This window comes from Berghia stephanieae, chromosome 2, assembly GCF_034508935.2.
Source record: "Berghia stephanieae isolate SIO BIC M18660-M18661 chromosome 2, UCSD_Bste_1.3, whole genome shotgun sequence".
Classification (NCBI taxonomy): Eukaryota; Metazoa; Mollusca; class Gastropoda; order Nudibranchia; family Aeolidiidae; genus Berghia; species Berghia stephanieae.
This window is the reverse complement of record NC_088361.1, coordinates 115,223,312-115,243,443: the sequence shown is the minus strand read 5'-3', so window position 1 is coordinate 115,243,443 and position 20,132 is coordinate 115,223,312. Positions and strand designations below refer to the sequence as shown.

Here is a 20,132-nt window from a genome sequence, read left to right as displayed (position 1 = left end):
GGTCCTTTTCGACATTGAACATTCCTGAGAGACTGTTGGAAATTCGAACCGGTTTGACCTTTGAGACCGTGGGATCGTTCATTCTTGAACCGTTAAAGACCGCTACACGATGAAAACCGTGGTCTACAGGAGTAAAACACACGGAGTAGTCACACTCATTTCAAATTGTAACCTAATTAGAGAAGAGGGGTGATGCCTTCTTTATTTGCTCACCGTACTTCATTGTTACTTCGATAATTTAATAAAATTTGAAATTTATCCCCATTAACGGAGATAATGGCATCGCCCAAGGCGTTGATCGAGTTGTTCGTGGCGTTGATACACACACGCAACTCCTACCCCCCCCTTCCCCCCCACACACACACACACATTAGAGGGCAGCGAGCATTGAAGAGTAAGAGAGAGACGTGAAGTTATAATAAGAGGGGGTGGATGAGGTAATAAGAGGGGCGATGGTGACTTTTCGCCAGATCTAACAAACTCAGCTACCCATTCATTGCTGAGTAGACAGGGATTCAGAAAAAACTCGACTGCACCCGGGATCGATCTCTGGCCCTTTGCGTATAAAGAGAGTGCTCTATCAACTGAGCTATCGGGGTCCCCAAATATTCTATTGGACTTTTTTAAAATTCAGACGTTATAACTGGGTTTTTTGGAAGGAAGAAACTAATGAAACTCATATTATTTGATTAGTAAAAACACCAAACGAAATTTTAATATTATTGTATTATTTTAAATGACAACACTGCGATAGAAAGGAGTGGTGACAAGAGATGGACAAAAGAAAACAAAAAATCGGATTTGCTACTTGCTAGGTTCGACACACACACACACACACACACACACACACACACACAAACACACACATCTTTAGTAGTCACATACATTTCAAACAATAACCCATTAGAGAAGAGGGGTCATGCCTTCACCATAGATCATTGTCATTGCGATCATTATGGTGTAGTAAATTTTGAAATTTACCCCGTATAATGGAATCGTCCAAGGCGTGCGCCTCCTGTTCCCCCCATCTCACACACGAAAGAGCGGTTTGCGGAGTGGAGGTTGGTGGTCGTCTGCCTGTATGGTCGTCTGTGTCGTTTAGTGTATGGCAAAGGGGGGTGGGTGCGATTAATTAAGTGGGATGGGTGGTGATTGGTGGAAGATAGGCAACCGAAGGCAACGAATCGCTGGGGAAGTAGTAGGCTATGGCGCAGACCGAAGGTGATCAGACCGGTCTTCAGCGCGGCACTAGTTGAAATGTGATAAGAAGTGAGGACCGCCGCCGGTCTTCACTATGGGACCGATCCCCGGTTCACAGCTAAAAGACCGTGGGACCGGTCCAAGGACCGGTCCTCAGCGCGGCACTACTACACGTCTTTTAGCGATTTTCTACCGGTGAGCGATGGTTTTAAAGTGGTTTGTTTTTCAATGTACTTTAACAACCACAATTATGTCAAGTGAACCAAAAGATGAAGTCATCCGTGTCGATTTCGACCATTCCCAGTAGTCTCCGTGGATACTGTCAGCAAAAACGAGTAGTTTGTTTCTGATCCTTTTAAATTATTATTATTATTATTATTATTATTATTATATATTATTATTATTATTATTATTATTATTATTATTATTATTATTATATTATCATTATTATTATTACTATTATTATTATTATTACTATTATTATTATTATTATTACTATTATTAATATTATTATTGTTATTGTTGTTGTTGTTATTATTCTTATTGTTATTGTTATTATTATAAAAGAGCATAGTTCTAGGGGTGATCGAGAAATAGGAAAACAGCGGGTCTAATTTTGAGCGAGAAGAGGAGATCCAAGAGCTCTTTGCCGGATGTGGACGCTCAGGCATGGGCAAGACTCTCCCGAATTGTCCCAACCTGTCATAGCCCCCCCCCCCCCCCCCCCCCCCCCCTCCATTTCCAACAAAGGAAACAAATTACATGCTTACCGATTTAAATAAATTCAATAGAGACAAGAATTTTCGAGGCTGAACTAAAATCTCTAATAGACACAACCCCTAACATTTCACTGCTTGATCCATGTCTGGGCTTAGGTAAAACCATGGGATTGTTTCATTCCAAGATAACGTTAGAAAGTATCTATGAAGATAGTGATGTGGGTTGATTGTTTCATTCCAAGATAACGATAGAAAGTATCTATGAAGATAGTGATGTGGGGTGATTGTTTCATTCCAAGATAACAATAGAAAGTATCTATGAAGATAGTGATGTGGGGTGATTGTTTCATTCCAAGATAACGATAGAAAGTATCTATGAAGATAGTGATGTGGGGTGATTGTTTCATTCCAAGATAACGATAGAAAGTATGTATGAAGATGGTGATGTGGGGTGATTGTTTCATTCCAAGATAACGACAGAAAGTATCTATGAAGATGGTGATGTGGGGTGATTGTTTCATTCCAAGATAACGATAGAAAGTATGTATGAAGAGAGTGATGTGGGGTGATTGTTTCATTCCAAGATAACGATAGAAAGTGTCTAGGAAGATAGTGATGTGGGGTAACATATTCATCCGCCTGGAGTCTAATATTTCAAGACTAGTTGATAAAAGATATGATTAAATATGCACGGTATTCAGACAATAGAAATGCTTTCGTTATCAAGTCATAGCAAATGAATCTCTGGCGTCCTGGAAACCAGTCTAACGTGACTCGATAACGGGAGATCAGAATTCCTTTGTTATTGTAATGAGTACACACATTAATTTGTGCAGAACGTAGATTAAATAGCAGACAATTAATGAGTGCCTTTTATTTCGGGTTTTATTTCATTACTTATCTATGTTAAAACCTTTCTCGATGTGAGTTTTAACTAGCATTAATACAAGGTTTTAATAGAATGAGAGTAATGTATTAAAACCGAAATAAAAGACGTGAATTTGTTATCTGTTCTGTCCAATGCCATAAACTTGTTAAAGCTAGAAATTGGATTCAGTAGTCTGATGTCACGCCACCCGGCAACGGCGACCATCTTGGTTCTAAACAAAGAAAATTATTACTTTTTATTCTTCATGCTGGCTAGAACTTTTCATATGCCTTGTGATCAGAATGTGTAAAAGTCAAAACATGATCAAATTTATGGGTTTTTTCCCTCTGGATACGCTTGTATGCTCGCCGGAGAAATATTTCATACGGCGTCCGCCATTGTTCCGATAGTTTAGAGCCAGTTTTACTAAGTTACCATGCGTCAATAGGAAGGAAGTGACGTTACGACTGGTGAAGAGTATTGTAGGAGAACAAAACAAGACATGTTTAGTCTATGTTGTCAACTTGGTGGACGTTCATTGAGAGTTCACGGTGAAATCCTACCATCAAGTTAGTCAATCAGACCTTCACCACAATGATAAAACAAATGTGTAATGTAATATCATTTTCAAAATATAAAAAAATAAAAATAAAAATGATTTTTGAATAAGCCTCACATCAACAAATAAAAGATGATAAGTGATATATATATATATATATATATATATATATATATATATATATATATATATATATATATATATATATATATATATATATATATATAAAATATACATATATATATATTAGTTTTTATTTATTCTTATTAGACTGACTCTTGTTTGTGTCATTCACATAATTTGGTAAAACAAGAACAAGTTAGCACTTTCAGATATTGCGGGAGCATTTACTATTGATATGTTTGCGAAATATAATATATTTAGCATATTATGCTAAGTGTTAGATCGAGTACATTCGTCAAAAACTGTCAACCGCTTTTTTGTCTACCTATCCCTTCTGTTTTTGGTTTCGTGCTGTAACTTGTAACTATAATTAATTAACAGCATTTCATCTTTATTGTAAGATAACTGTTGTTTCCGTGTATATTGTCAACTATTACCGTCACTTGCATCGTATAATTAACTCCCAGTCATGCCGTATGTATCCTTGTATTGTTTAATCGTGTGGTTTGACACAGTATTCTTTTAAGGAGCGGTTTTCGTTTCAACTATCGTTTGTTTCTATCTTTCTTTTTGTTTTGTTTTGTTATGTTTGTTTGTTTTGTTTATGCTTTATTTGTTTTTGGTTTTTGTTTTTGTTTTTTTTTATGTTGGGTCTTCTTTTTTTTTAGGGGAGGGGGGTGCTTTTGTTTTTGTTTTGACTTATTTGGGGGGGGGGGGGGGGGGGGGGGGGGCTGGATTTATTTTTATTTTTTTCAAAAGTTTTTTTGTTTGTTTGTTTTATTTTGTTGTGTTTGTTGCTGCTGTTTCTTTTATTTTGTTTTTTGTTTTTTTTTTATTTTGTGGATGACTATTTCATACCACATCATATCATATTCTGTATAGGGCTATTTAGGCCAATTGACCTTTGAATACTCTCTTTATACACATTCAATCATATACATATAGACGATATATATATATATATATATATATATATATATATATATATATATATATATATGGAATTTTTCTATCGAGCAGCATTTTGAATCTATCAACAGAAGCTGCATGTTTTGTTTCGTACTTGATACTGTTCCAAAGTTTTACAATACTGTTAATAAAAGATAAAAATTCCCTTATGCTAGTGTTGTATCTATCAATAAAATTGTCAACGGGGGCCGGGACATCTATTTGTAGACTCTAGCCTGGGCCCCCCAAAAAATGATATTGGTTTTTCTATTGTCTTGTCAACAATGAATGAGCCGAGAACTAAAAACTGGTTCATATCTTTGTTTCTAGGTTTGTTTCGCATTGTTGGCTTCATTCACGCTTTAAGTCCATTCCTGTATTTTTTCCCCAAACGACATGAAGCAACGCATTCGAGCACCTATGAATAATTAAAATATGAGCAGGCGTTTCCTATATCAGAGGAAATCAATTGTAGAAAGAAATCGAAGGCCAGTGGTCAATCGGTCATCGAACTGCTTCATTTAATCTTAATTCATAAAATAAGTTACTTAGAACACGAATCGACACGGCTTGAACATTCAGAACAGATGTTAGAGAAATCCATGAACAGAAAAAAAAGAAAGTTCTATAATAATGTTCTATAATAATAATAATGTTCTATAACCCCGACAGTGGATGGAACTTCACTTACACCTATTATGCCGTACTCTGGAAAAGCCCATATTTAAAAATTTGGCCAGAAAACGCGTCCTTTAAATATCGATCGATTTAAATAACCGTCATCTTGGCAAAAACTCTCAAACCTGGGACTTCGCGAAGTCCCAGGTTTGAGAGGTTTTGCCAAGATGAGGGTCATTTTAATCGATCGATATTTGAAGGACGCGTTTTCTGGTCTTTTTTTTTTTTAATACGCGTCGTCTTTCTAGAGTACGACAGTTAACTGGTCAAATCTCTCAGTCCCAGGAAGCACCAAAGGCCTGGACATCTTACAGTAAAATGGAAGAATATTCGTCTACTATAATTTAAAGTTACAGTGACAAAACGTGTTTTGTAGACGATATAATATAATATAATAATAGACGTCAGTATTATTTTGCTATGTGTGATCATGAATAAAGCAATTCGGATTTCATGTTATCGGTATCATTTGATATTTGACGATACTGGCTGTTATACAAAAACAAAATACACTCAATATGGAAACGATGGCGTCTATTGTTATCTACAGGGACGGCTGGTAATAATGGGCAGGGTGGGCAAATACCAGCCTGTTTTTTCAAGTTATATGCTGTATTATCAGGTCAGAAATAATCTAATTTAAATTAGATAATTTCAAAAGTTACTACTTAAACTTGATACTTCGTACTGAAATCAATTTGTGTGTATTTTTGATAGATTGCGAATCACCATGCATCATGTAATGCATAAACCAGGATACGCTCCTGTTCTTTTTTATCACCCCCCCCCCCCCCCCCCCACCACCCAACCACTCCACTCCGCCCACATCGTCATCTCATCGTCACGTCGCCTGACGGCGAACTAACTCCGATTTTTGCTGTCTGGCCTCTCTAGTTCTAGGTCGGGCTAATTCAAATGAGCCCACCTTATTAACCAGTGAAAACTAAATAGAGATTTTGGCAAACGAACTTTTTCTTATTTATTGCCTTACTTGTGCTGGTACCATTGATGTAATGACTTTGGGAATGTTCCAGTATTGAATTAAATTTATTAATTTACTAATTTTATATCAATTTAGTATTAATTTGTGTTGTTTTTATATATTTGTTTATCCATTTAAACTTTTCTTTTTTTCTCGTTTTCTTTAGTGCTTCTCAAAACTCATTTATTTAAATTGTTTTCTTATTTGTTTTTTGTTGTTGTTGTTGTTTTGGGGTTGTTTTTTTGTTTTGTTTTTTTAACAAATTAATTTGTTAGTTTGTTTTTTTTAATTCTTAAAGTAATTACCGCTGTATTTTTATTGCCAGACAAAATAATTTTGCAAAACAATGTCATTTTCTATTGTATTCCGTCTAATAAAACAAAACACTTTTATTCAAAAGTCACGACTAAATAAATATATAAAATACAACCACCATTTTGGTTTTCTCTGAGAAAAGGAGAGAGTTGAATTCTAACTAAGTTATAGAGGAAATACGGAAGGGTGGGCAGATTCCGTACTTGCCCGTCCTGAAGCTAATACATACATAAGATAGTTCGCGATGAAGAGGCGGGAAGCTCGGGGTTGGTTGGGTAAGGAGTAAAGATAACACGGTCGTTATAGTCTAACGAATGCATGAGGAGAAATTGGTAACATTATTTTGTCTTAATTGTATTGTATGAAGTATTGGCGAAAGCCTAAGATTAAATAAACTTTGTTTTTGTTTGTCTTATTTTGACTATGGAACTGATATTTGTCATAGCAGACCTGCCTACTTGAAATAGGAAAATAAAAATCGTAGTTTTCAGGGCTAATAAAATCGTAGATATTTTAACTACCCTTTAAAAAAATGACCGGAATTTCGTCTCTTTTGATAGATATCAATTTTTTAAAAACGAGAACAAATGATTGGAAACGTAATAATGATGTGATGGTGGTAGTGATAGTGGTAGCGGTGGTGGTAGTAGTAATGATGGTGGTGGTAGTAATGATGATGGTAATATTATTATTGTTATTATTATTATCATTATCATTATTATTATTTTATTATTATTATTATTATTATTATTATTATTATTATTATTATTATTATTATTATTATTATTATTATTATTATTATCATTATTATTAGTATTATTATTATTATCATTATTATTATTTTATTGTCATCATTATTATTATTGTTATTGTTGTTATTATTATTATTATTATTATTATTATTATTATTATTATTATTATTATTATTATTATTATTATTATTATTATTATTATTGTACGTATTGGTGGTATTACTATTGTTGTATTTTTTTGTGGTTATTAATGGTATCAGCTTATTGTTTGGTTCCATTTACCATTTTTTTTCCACTTTCATGTATGTGGTCATCAAATTCTATGATTTATTGTCGAAAGCCTAAGATTGAATAAACTTTGTAATATCGTATGGTAACCATCATTGTCGACGACATCGTCGTTGTCATCATAATCATCATCATCATCATCATCATCATCATCATCATCATCATCATCATTAACAACAACAACAAAAATATTAACAACAAGTACTACAATAGCAATAAAAACAATATCAACATCATCATAAAATTTCCGTCATCGTCTCCACAACAATCATTCTAACCAACAGCACCACCAAAACCACTACCATAATTACATCCTCCTCCACCACCACCACCACCGCTACCACTATTCCAACCACTACCACCACCGGCACAATCATTCTAATCATCAAGACAGCAGTGAAATGCAATTTGAGCTCTGAATGAAACTCGAGTCGTATCGCTGTTGTTGCTTCTCGATTAAAACTTTAAGGTCACTACATACTACTGAAAACCAGTCATGTAACAGAAATATTAATCTCGCCGTTGATGGATTAAAGCAAATCTTTAATTTTTCGAGTGAACGAAATGGACTTGTATTGTCAAGGTGTTGTCGCATTATGTCTCGTCGCTTTATTTTTTAGTTGTATTCTCTTTCGTGATTCATTTTTGATTACGTTTGGAATAATTAAAATCTACTGGTATTGTCATTTCATTTTGAATGTGATTATTTGTGGTTGAAATATTATTTTTTAAAAGTGAAAAATAATAATTATTAAAAAAAAATTAATTAAAAAATAAATAAATAAATAAATAAATTTTTAAAAAATAAAAAGATAAGTAAAAAAAAAAAATTTTAAAAAAAAATAAATAAATAAATAAAAATAAATTTAAAAAAAAAAAATAAAAAAAAAAAAAAAAAAAAAAAAATATATATATATATATATATATATATATATATATATATATATATATATATATATATATGACCGAATCATCTTTGCCCCACCACTGTATATAGGCTAGAACCGCCACTTGTTATCTATCGTCTATGACATGTTTTGTTCCTGTAACTTAAAAATTATTATTCAAATAAAATGCTTTTATGTCGTTGTAGAGTTCTTCAAACAATGTTTAAACAAGACTACACTATTTTGGGGATTCGGAAGCTAATGTCTGTCATCTGAAATGAACATTAATAATGATCATGAACTCTTTGGGAAAGACGGCGGCCTATCGCATAGAACTTTCTGCGAGTTTCAGTTTTGCTGAGCGACCTATGTGAATGGGACTAGGATATGGGAAAGGAAAAGAAAATGGAAGTGGTTATTCAGTATCAGATACTGAATAGTGCTTTTCCACTATTCAGTATCCACAAGGAACTCTTTTCTATAGAGAGAGTGAAAAGTGCGACAATCTCGGTTGAATGTAAATAAACTGCTGACCTAATTCCAGATTGAATACGTGCAGTAACTGACAGCCCGATTCAAAGTTGTAAAAATATTTTGATAGTAATATTTAAATTTCTGCTATTGTGCAATTAACATATCTAGTTCAAAATATCAAAGTAAGAGTGGCATTCAAATACATTTTTAAATGTCTAAATAGACATGATTAAATGTCACTAAATGTTTAGTGACACCATGGCTTGGTGGATATAAGCTGTTTGACTCTGAGCTTAAGGTTCGAGAGTTCAAATCCCGGCTGGGATAACTTTCTTTTTTTTTTTCTCCAATATTTTAAGAATTCCTTCTGTCTATTGATATTTTTTAAACTTTAGTTTTAATAATTTTATTTGCTTGTAATATGCTTTAATGTTGATATTATACTATTGTTCTTCTTTTATTATTATCATTATTATTATTATTATTATTATTATTATTATTATTATTATTATTATTATTATTGTAATCGTCATCATCATCATTATTATTATGATTATTATTTTTGTTTGTTTGTTTGGTCATCTAAGACAAACCCGATTCATTATAAATATGTGGCCAGACTTTCTGCCATTTTTAATTGAGCGATGTTCTTCCGTGAATTAATTGCCGTATTATATTAAAATTTACGTGATAATAATAATAATAATAATAATATAATAATAATAATAATAATAATAATAATAATAATAATGATAATAATAATAATGATAATAATAATAATAATAATAATAATAATAATAATAATAATAATAATAATAATAATGATAATAATAATAATGATAAAAATAATAATAATAATAATAATAATAATAATAATAATAATAATAATAATAAATAATAATAATAATAATATAATAATAATAATAATAATAATAATAGATACTGAATATTAGACTACAACTGACATCTATTTACTGAATACACGTGGTATTTTTAGAGGTGTTTCTTTTTTCACGAAACACGCCAGGAAGTAGGCAACAGTGGGGAGTGAACCTGGGACTGGGTTTCGTAAAAAAAAAGCAATTACTTTTTTGTACGAAACCCGACAATATCCAACAAAGTTATGGAAAGAAAGTAGGCAACAGTGGGGGAGTGAACCCGAGACTCAGGGAAGTGTACACTATTGGGGAGTAAACCTAAGTCTATGGATTTTCGACAGCTTTTGGCGGGTTTCGTAAAAATGTAATTGCTTCATTCTCGTCTGGTACCCACCTCCCATAGTCCGGCTTCATTTCCCACTGGTATCCATCTTCCATAGTCCCAGGTTCATTTCCACTGTTAACCTCTTCTCACAGTCCCAGGTTCACTCCCAACCGGTGTGCACTTCCCTGAGTCCCGGTTCATTGCCCAATGGTGCCCACTTCCATAACTTTTGACAATATCAGTAGGTTTTGAAATAAAAGTACATTCTGAGCTCCCTGTCCACTGGTATGAACCTCTCGCAGTCCCAGGTTCAATCCTCATCGGTGTCCGAATCCCAGATTCACTCCCCACTGCTGCCTGCTTCCCATAACTTTGTCGGGTTTTGGCGGGTTCCGATAAAAAGTAATTCCCCTTTCCCTTGGTCTTGCTTTTTTACAAAATCCAGAGTCCCAGGTTCACTCCCACAAGTGTACACTTCCCTGAATCACAGGATCACCCCCCCCCCCCCCCCCCCCCCCACTGTTGCCTACTTCAATAACTTTGTCGGATATTGCCAGATTTGTCTGGTTTCGAAAAAAAGTAATTGCATTTATATGAAACTCGCTGAAACCCGCCGAAAACCAGAGTCTCCGGTTCACTCCCTACTGGTGTACACTTCCATGAATCTCAAGTTAACCCCCCAATGTTGCCTACTTCCCATAACTTTGTCAGATATTGCCGAGTTTCGTAAAAAGGTAATTCCTTTTATGTGAAACTTGCTGAAACCCGCCGAAAACCAGAGTCTCAGGTTCACTCCCCACAGGTGTACACTTCCATGAATCTCAGGTTCACTCCCCACTGTTGCCTCACTTCCCATAACTTTGTCGGATATTGCCGGGTTTCGTAAAAAAAGCAATTGCTTTTATATGAAACTCGCTGAAACCCCTGAAAACCAGAGTCTCAGGTTCACTCCCCACTGGTGTATACTTCTATGAATCTCAGGTTCACTCCCACTGTTGCCTACTTCAATAACTTTGTCAGATATTGCCAGGTTTCGTCGGGTTTCGTAAAAAAGTAATTGCTTTTATGTGAAACTCGCTGAAACCGCCGAAAACCAGAGTCTCAGGTTCACTCCCCACTGGTGTACACTTCCATGAATCTCAGGTTCACTCCCCACAGTTGCCTACTTCCCATAACTTTGTCGGATATTGCCGGGTTTCGTAAAAGGGTAATTGCATTTATATGAAACTCGCTGAAACCCGCCGAAAACCAGAGTCTCAGGTTCACTCCCTACTGGTGTACACTTCCATGAATCTCAAGTTAACCCCCCAATGTTGCCTACTTCCCATAACTTTGTCAGATATTGCCGAGTTTCGTAAAAAGGTAATTCCTTTTATGTGAAACTTGCTGAAATCCGCCGAAAACCAGAGTCTCAGGTTCACTCCCCACTGGTGTACACTTCCATGAATCTCAGGTTCACTCCCCACTGTTGCCTCACTTCCCATAACTTTGTCGGATATTGCCGGGTTTCGTAAAAAAAGCAATTGCTTTTATATGAAACTCGCTGAAACCCGCTGAAAACCAGAGTCTCAGGTTCACTCCCCACTGGTGTATACTTCTATGAATCTCAGGTTCACTCCCCACTGTTGCCTACTTCAATAACTTTGTCAGATATTGCCAGGTTTCGTCGGGATTCGTAAAAAAGTAATTGCTTTTATGTGAAACTCGCTGAAACCCGTCGAAAACCAGAGTCTCAGGTTCACTCCCCACTGGTGTACACTTCCATGAATCTCAGGTTCACTCCCCACTGTTGCCTACTTCCCATAACTTTGTCGGATATTGCCGGGTTTCGTAAAAAGGTAATTGCTTTTATGTGAAACTCGCTGAAACCCGCAGAAAACCATAGTCTCAGGTTCACTCCCCATTGGTGTACACTTCCCTTAGTCTCACGTTCACTCCCCATTATTTGCCTACTTTCCATAACTTTGCCCCATTTTGTTGGGATTTGGCGCATTTCGTAAACAAAAAGTAATTGCTTTTTTTTTCCTCCAAAACTCACCGAAAACCAGTCCCAGGTTCACTCCCCACTAGTGTACACTTCCCCGAATCTCAGGTTCACTCCCCACTGTTGCCTACTACCCATAACTTTCTTGGATATTGCCAGGTTTCGTCGGGTTTCATAAAAATGTAATTGCTTTTATATGAAATTATCTGAAGCCCGCCGAAAACCATAGTCTCAGGTTCACTCCCCACTGGTGTACACTTCACTGTCTCAGGTTCAGTCCCACGCTTTGCCTACTTTCCACAAGTTTGCCGCATATTGTCGGGTTTCGTAAAAAAGTAACCCCCCCGCCCCCCCATTTTGTTACTGCTGTTTTACAAAACCCAGAGTCCCAGGTTCACTCCCCACTGGTGTACACTTCCCTGGTTCTCAGGTTCATCCCTTGCTCTCCCCCCCCCCCCCCCCTTCTCCCTTACACACTCACACACAAACACACACACACGCTGCTGCCTAACTCCCATAACTTTGTCGGATATTGCCAGGTGTCGTCGGGTTTCGTAAAAAAGTAAAATTGCTTTTTATTATGAAACCCGCCGAAACCCAGTCCCAGGTTCACTCCCCACAGGTGTACACTCCTCTGAGTCCCAGATTCACTCCCACAGCTGCCCTCTTTGTCAGGTTTCGGAAAAAAACAACACCGTATTATAGTGCAAAACCACTATTCAGTGTCAGATACTGAATAGTACAAAACCACTATTCAGTATCAGATACTGAATAGTGGAAAACCACTATTCAGTATCAGATACTGAATAGTGCTAGCCAAAGAAAATTCTACACATGAATCTAAACCCGGTTTGCGGAAAAAGACATTGTATAAGTCTTTTGCGAGAGGGGAGGGGAGCGCAGAGAGAGATGGGGGCGGTAGGGAGAGAGAGGGGAGAAAAAGAGAGAGAGAGGGGGGGGGGGAGGGTTAGGGTGGCAGAGAGAGAGCGCGAGAGTATGTCTTTAAAATCTTACAGAATAATTCATTTGAAGTTCATCACGATTTCCGTGCCGTGTAACGGACGCTCTGTTGACCAAGTCTTGATGAATCCAAGTCCTATTAATAAGGACACATTGCTTGCATGAACGTGACGTTTTATTTGTTTGTTTTTGTATATTTGTGTGTGAGAGAGAGAAAGTGTGTGTGTGTGTGAGAGAGAGAGAGCGTGTGTGTGTGTTTGTAGTTGTATTTGTGTCTGTGTGTGAGTACGAATGTGTAATGCGTCAACTTTTGTCTTCCAATTACTTTGTGTTTTGAATTGAAGAGAAAGAAACACGAAAGAGATCGTGTAAGCAAGAGAGAGAGAGAGAGAGAGAGAGAGAGAGAGAGAGAGAGAGAGAGAGAGGGCGGAGCTGCTTCAGGTCTATTTGATACCAATTGTCATAATAATACTTGTTTAATAATTTTGTTGTATTGATGACACCGTGTGTTTTTTCAGAAGTTCTCTATAAATACACATTCTTATTATCTTATAAAAAGTATTTTCAACTATCAGATTTTGAGGCTGTAGTTTTTGGAGGACAAAAATATATAAAACTTTTGTTAAATTTCCAAACGATACGTTTCGACCAGTTAACTGCCGTACTCTGTAAAGATACGTATTGTAAAATTCGGCCAGAAAACTCGTCCTTCAAATATCGAACGATTTAGATAACCCTCAGTTTGGCAAAAACCTCGCTTGCAAAGATTAGGGTCATTTAAATCGATTAATATTTGAAGGAAGAATTTTCTGGCCAAATTTTAATGTACCTGACTTTCCTGAAAAGTCTTGAGTCCTATTGAATATCTCCGATTGTATGGAACACATCAGTATAAACATCCTAGATACATCAAAATATGCGTAATTTATTCTTCTATTAGGTCGCAAAATTGTGTTTAACTGCTATTTCTTGATTACAATTTATCTTATTTGAAAGAACCCCTACTTTAACATGGTCGAAGAAATCACACACAAAAATTATGCAATAAACAGCGTGCTTTGCCAGTTCTTTGCTGCAAAGCGATTGCATTTGGAAACATTCATAGATGGCTGAAACGTATTTATGGTGACTCGTGGGTATTCAAACAGGTCAAAGGTTGGAAATTATAATATGCTTTACTGGTACTGATACTGTCTCCACCAACATTAATGAGCAGGCACACATTGGTCGTCCACAAATCGAACTAATAGCTGGATAAAACAATCTGACATTTCACAAAGGCTTGAAATTTCATAGGGAAAAGGTTGAAATATCGTTCGAGAAATCCTGTGCTACAGAAAGGTATGCGCCCGTTGGATATCGAGAAAGCTCACATAAATGCATGATCACATTGAAAGAGGAAATTTTCTTGAAGTCGTAGAACACTCTCCCTTACAGATCTGATTTAGCTCCAAGTGACTTTTTTCCATTTCTAAGAGACACCTTTAAGGGGAAAATGTTGGCAGTGATGGCGATGTCAGGTGCAGGCGGAGGTGACTCAATGATGTTGAAGTTTGCCACGGTAGATCCTCTTCGACACGATGCAATAACCGGTGCATCGTTGGCGGCTCTGTGTGGATGTGAACGGTGACTATTCTGAAAATTTAGATTGATAGACGGAAAGGGCACAAACTTAGCTTTGTTTTGATACCTTGGTCAGTTTCGTATCTATTTTAGTTTTGAAAATACAAGAGCCGCGTCAAGACTTTTCAGGGTTCCCTTTTACGTGTCTTTCCAGAGCACGATAGTTAACTTGTTAACCTAGAAATTGGGTCACATCGCTTATATTTAACTCTAATAACTTTCTGAGTTTCATTTAGACTTCCAACAGAATCGATAACCCTTTGTGGCGTTCATATATTGAGTACCAGACTATTTAGGCAACGGCGATTGCTACCTGTGGTGATTTCGCAATAATTTGACAATATTATCATTCAGCAAAGAAAACAAAAAGAACAAGTTAACTGCCGTACTCTGGAAAAAAAAACATGTATTTAAAAAATTGGCCAGAAACTCGTCTTTCAAATATCGATCGATTTAAATTAACGACATCTTCGCGAAATCCCAGGTTTAAAAGTTTTTGGCGTGATGAAGGTCATTTCAATCGACCGATATTTACAAGTTTCTGGCCAATTCTTAAATAGTTTTTTCCAGAGTACGGCAGTTAACTAGTTAATAATGTTTTTTTTAATGCTGTAATACCGGAAATTACAGTTTCAGCATTATATTCCCATTATGTCGTGTACTGACAAAATTCCTTTCCTCAAGATTGTATATATAGTATTAACAGATTTGGATTACCCCAACTTTACACACACTCTAAAACCTGAGACTTCGTTTGTATTTTGAGCTCTAAGCTAGTGCCAAAATGTATAGAGTTACTATCTCTTAAGTAAAAAAAAAATTACTCAGATAGTTCTATCTAAAAGCCAGTGCCTTTGAAAATGGTCATCGCACGGGCCACAAGCATCATCATTTTCATATTAAAATAGCATAGCTCAATAATGATAACTTATATTGAAAGACGAGACGCCTCTGTATTCCGAAATAGAAGTGAGTAAACGGTGCAGTTTGGCACGGCACAAAATGGCTTATCGCGTCTTTTGAGAGCCATAAGCGATTTCTAAGGCATTCTTTCTGCTACCGGTTCACCCACTCTCTTGGCACCAATATTAGAAGTGTAAGAGCGAGAATGTCTAATGGCGGCCTGTCTGAAATTCCTAATGCTGAATAATTCATGGACGACAATTGCATAATTTGGTCCTCTCGTAACATATTGACACCAACAAGCAGTTAGCGAAATGTCAGAAGTCATCAACAAGCTATAACCGCCTCCCTTCCTCTATTTATAATGTTTTACATTCAGATGCCAACATTATTATTTCATAGACATCATTACCAACGACCTGATATCTCAAAATGTTCCATTCCATATATTAGGTACATGACCTGTATATGCCAATAGGTAAAAAATGGCACTAAATTGTTTTGCATTGGTGCCAAAAAATGTCACTATCTGGCTCATTTCCAAATAACTTTTATTAAAGAGCCCTTAAGTTCCCCCTTGTTTCTGTTGGCCACCGTGTACTGTGATGTACAAGTCTAATCAGGCCAATCATTCCGTAGGGGACAATTATTTCATCGTTAATGGATGAGGCTTTCTTTATCGGTGGTTTTTATATATACGTATTCGTCAGATTGTCTCTTCTCCATTAGCGTTCAACTATATTAGATAAAGGATCCATGTGGTTGACAAACGTACCTACTAACGTACATATGGATAAAAAGATGAAAATATGTTTGTGTGTGTGTGGGGGGGGGGGGGGGGGGGGATATTCTCGGATAGAGAGATCGTAAATGTTGTCGGTGTATTTATTTCAAATTTGTTGGTTTGTTTTGTTTCTGTGGGTTTTTTGGTTTGTTTGTTTTTTGTTGTGTTTTTTTTTTTTGGGGGGTGTCTTTTTTTAATGTGTGTGTGTGTGCGTGTGTGTGTGTGTTCTTTTATGGAGTTTTTTTTTTGTTGTTGTTGATATATATTTTTAATTGTTTTGTTTATCAAAATTTTGTTTTGTTGTTTGTTTGTTTGTTGGATGGTCTTTCTTTCTTTTTCCTTTTCATTCATTTTGTTTGATTTGTTTTGTTGTTTCGTTTGTTTGTTTGTTTTTTTTTTCTACTTTGTGTTTTGTTTTTTTTTTAATATTTTTGTTGGGGGGCTTGGTATTTTTTAAACTTTAAACCTTTGGCGACTCACAACCAAGAAGATCGATTAACTACCACGGTTCAGTTGTTTGGCCCATCACTTCCATTGTCCCTAAAAGGTTATCAGTCTTCTACACGGAGTGGCACAGAGATAGGGTTGCAATTGCAAGGAGGATGAGGGAGCAATGAGATCAATATCAGTTGTGTAAACACAGTGATTTTATTCTTGCATGGACAGGTCTCCAATCAGTTCAATGTATGGTTTGTTTTGTTTGGGTTTCTTTGTTTTTGTTTTTTTAAGAAGTCCTTTTTCCGTTTTAAAAGAACTTTTGTTGCAGCGGTGGTGTTAGTGGTTGTTGAGGTGGCGGTGCTGGTGGTTATGATGATGATGATGATGGTGATGGTGGTGGTGATGATGATGATGATGATGATGATGATGATGATGATGGTGGTGGTGGTGGTGATGATGATGATGATGATGATGATGATGATGATGATGATGATGATGATGATGTTGGTGGTGGTGGTGGTGGTGGCGGTGGTGGTGGTGATGGTGGTGGTGGTAGTAATAGTGAGGTTGTAGTGTTTGCGGTGATGGCGTTGGTGGTAGTGATGGTGCTGCTGCTGACGTTGGTGAGGTCACAATTCCGAACGCAAGAGAAAATATGAAATCATCTTGTTACAGCCCTCGAACAATGTTTTTCTTAGTGAAAGAAGTTATTTTTTGGTGGTCGAGTCTTCTTTTAGCTGACATTTAACTTCAAATATTATATATGTCTACACTAGATATATAAATAGTAATGATGATTATCATGTCGTCATCATCATCACCATCATCATCATCATCATCATCATCATCATCATCATCATCATCATCATCATCATCATTGTCATCACCATCTTTATCATCATCATCATCATCATCATCATCATCATCAGCAGCAGCAGCATCATCATCATCATCATCATCATCATCATCATCATCATCATCATCATCATCATCACGATAATTATCATAATTTTCATCATCATCATTATTGTCATCATCATCATCATCATCATCATCATCATCATCATCATCATCATCATCATCATCATCATCATCATCATCATCATCATCATCAAAACTGATTATTATTATTATTATTATTATTATTATTATTATTATTATTATTATTATTATTATTATTATTATTATTATTATTATTATTATTATTATTATTATTATTATTATTATTATTATTATTATTATTATTATTATTATACTATTACTACTACTGTTATTATTATCATTATTAGTTTTTTTTACTGACAGAGCTTGAAATCTGGGTGTTTACTTTTACTCTACCCTTCCCACGCTTTTCCATATCGATAATTTATGTAAGACTTTATACGTCACGCCAAGCTCAGAAGAATTTCACAATTGCCTAATTTTTTTTTAATCAAAAAGCTATTCAAACCCCCATTTCTTCTTTGATATTTTCTAGAATTGATTACTGTAACATGCTAATGTATTCTATTCCAAACAATGTCAGCAAACTGCAGCGCATTCAAAATCAAGCGGCAAAATTAGTTTTGAAAAAGGAAAATAAAGTGATCATGTCACACCTTTTTTTTTTTTTTTTGGAGGGGGGGGGGGGGCTTTGTTAGATTTAGGATTACGTATAAAATTGCTGTAATGTGCTATAATCAAATTTAATGAAACTTCTCCTGCCTATAAATCAGATTTGATAAATATTTACACTCCCTCGCGCTCTTTAAGATCCAACTCTCAATCACGATTATGTGTTCCTAAAAAATTGATCTATGACCGATGCTGATCGTGCATTTATTCATGCTGCTCCCGCTGTCTGGAATTCTTTGTTAGCAGCGTAAGTTATACATTTGTTAATAAGAATTGGAAGAAATATCTTTGTTATGAAACTAAAAGAACGTAATGCTGTTTCGGTAACCTCGTCTATCTGAACAAACTATGTATATAGTATGTTTTATTGCTTTTCAGTTAGAGTTTATAAACTGGTAAAATAATTTTTAATTGAATTCCCTGTAGTCATCCCTAAGGGGAAATTATGCCTTATGGTCTTTTGCCAAGGGGTGACTGGAATAACCCAGGAATCAGCTGCAGTGCACTATCTGTGAGATAGGGCTAGGTGACGTGCTCAAGGCCACGCAGTGTGGCGGGTAGTCTAACGTGGTACCTTTCGGGTACGAAGCAATTACTATACCAATGAGGTATGGAGTGAGTAGAAAAGTGCCAGAAGACAATAGAGAATAAAAAAATTTTTCCGCGGCGGTGGTGGGGTTTGAACCTGCGACCTTATTGGTACGACAACTCCGCCTGGCAGGTGAGAGCGTGGCTCTACCGTGTGAGCTATCCACGAACACAAAAATATTCGTATCAAACCCAAGTCATATTTCTAGAGCTCTCTCTCACCCACTTATGGAGACCGCCGGCTCGCTCGCACACAACCATCGCGAAGTTATTTTTGACCAGCAGTTAAGCTTAATAGCCAATATTCTCAACACAAACATATAACATAGAAACGATTGAGACATTGAGTATGCTCCGGTATATGGGGTGAATTTTTAATTCCGAAAAGTGAAGAAAAAATTTTTTATTCTCTATTGTCTTCTGGCACTTTTCTACTCACTTCATATCTTGTTGTTACCAACATAAGTGCCTGCTCCACTCACTTTTCTGAATTAAAAATTCACCCCATATACCGGAGCATACTCAATGTCTCAATCGTTTCTATGTTATATGTTTGTGTTGAGAATATTGGCTATTAAGTTTAACTGCTGGTCAAAAATAACTTCGCGATGGTTGTGTGCGAGCGAGCCGGCGGTCTCCATAAGTGGGTGAGAGAGAGCTCTAGAAATATGACTTGGGTTTGATACGAATATTTTTGTGTTCGTGGATAGCTCACACGGTAGAGCCACGCTCTCACCTGCCAGGCGGAGTTGTCGTACCAATAAGGTCGCAGGTTCAAACCCCACCACCGGCGGGAAAAATTTTTTTATTCTCTATTGTCTTCTGGCATTTTTCTACTCACTTCATATCTTGTTTATACCAATGAGCCACGCTGCCCCATGGCATGGCATTAAAATAGTCGGTATCGAGAGAATTAATCGTTCGATATTTGAAGGGCGAATTTTCTGGCCCAAAGTCTTAATATGTATTTTTTTTCAGATTATTGTAGAACTGTCTCTGTGGCACGTGATTACAGTAGTTAATAGAAAGTATGCGCTTGGCTAAGAAGCCAAAACATTGCCATCAGGAAGTATTACTGACCAACATACAAAACTCTGTGTAACCATGAACTTTTATAGTCTGGATAATACAATTAAGTGAGAATTACTCATAAACGTGGATGGCAAAAAACAATAACAAAAATCTGAGTGACGTCAACTTCATTCTTTCTATGGATCCGGTCATGATTGTACTCAGTTGATT

The 20,132-nt window shown here is 36.1% G+C and overlaps 1 protein-coding gene across 2 annotated transcripts in view; it reads left to right on the top strand.

Moving 5' to 3' along the window:
* LOC144966318 (uncharacterized) overlaps positions 1-20,132 on the top strand; it is a 54,926-nt gene that overhangs the window by 16,933 nt on the left and 17,861 nt on the right. The gene's annotated exons all lie outside the window — the stretch shown is intronic.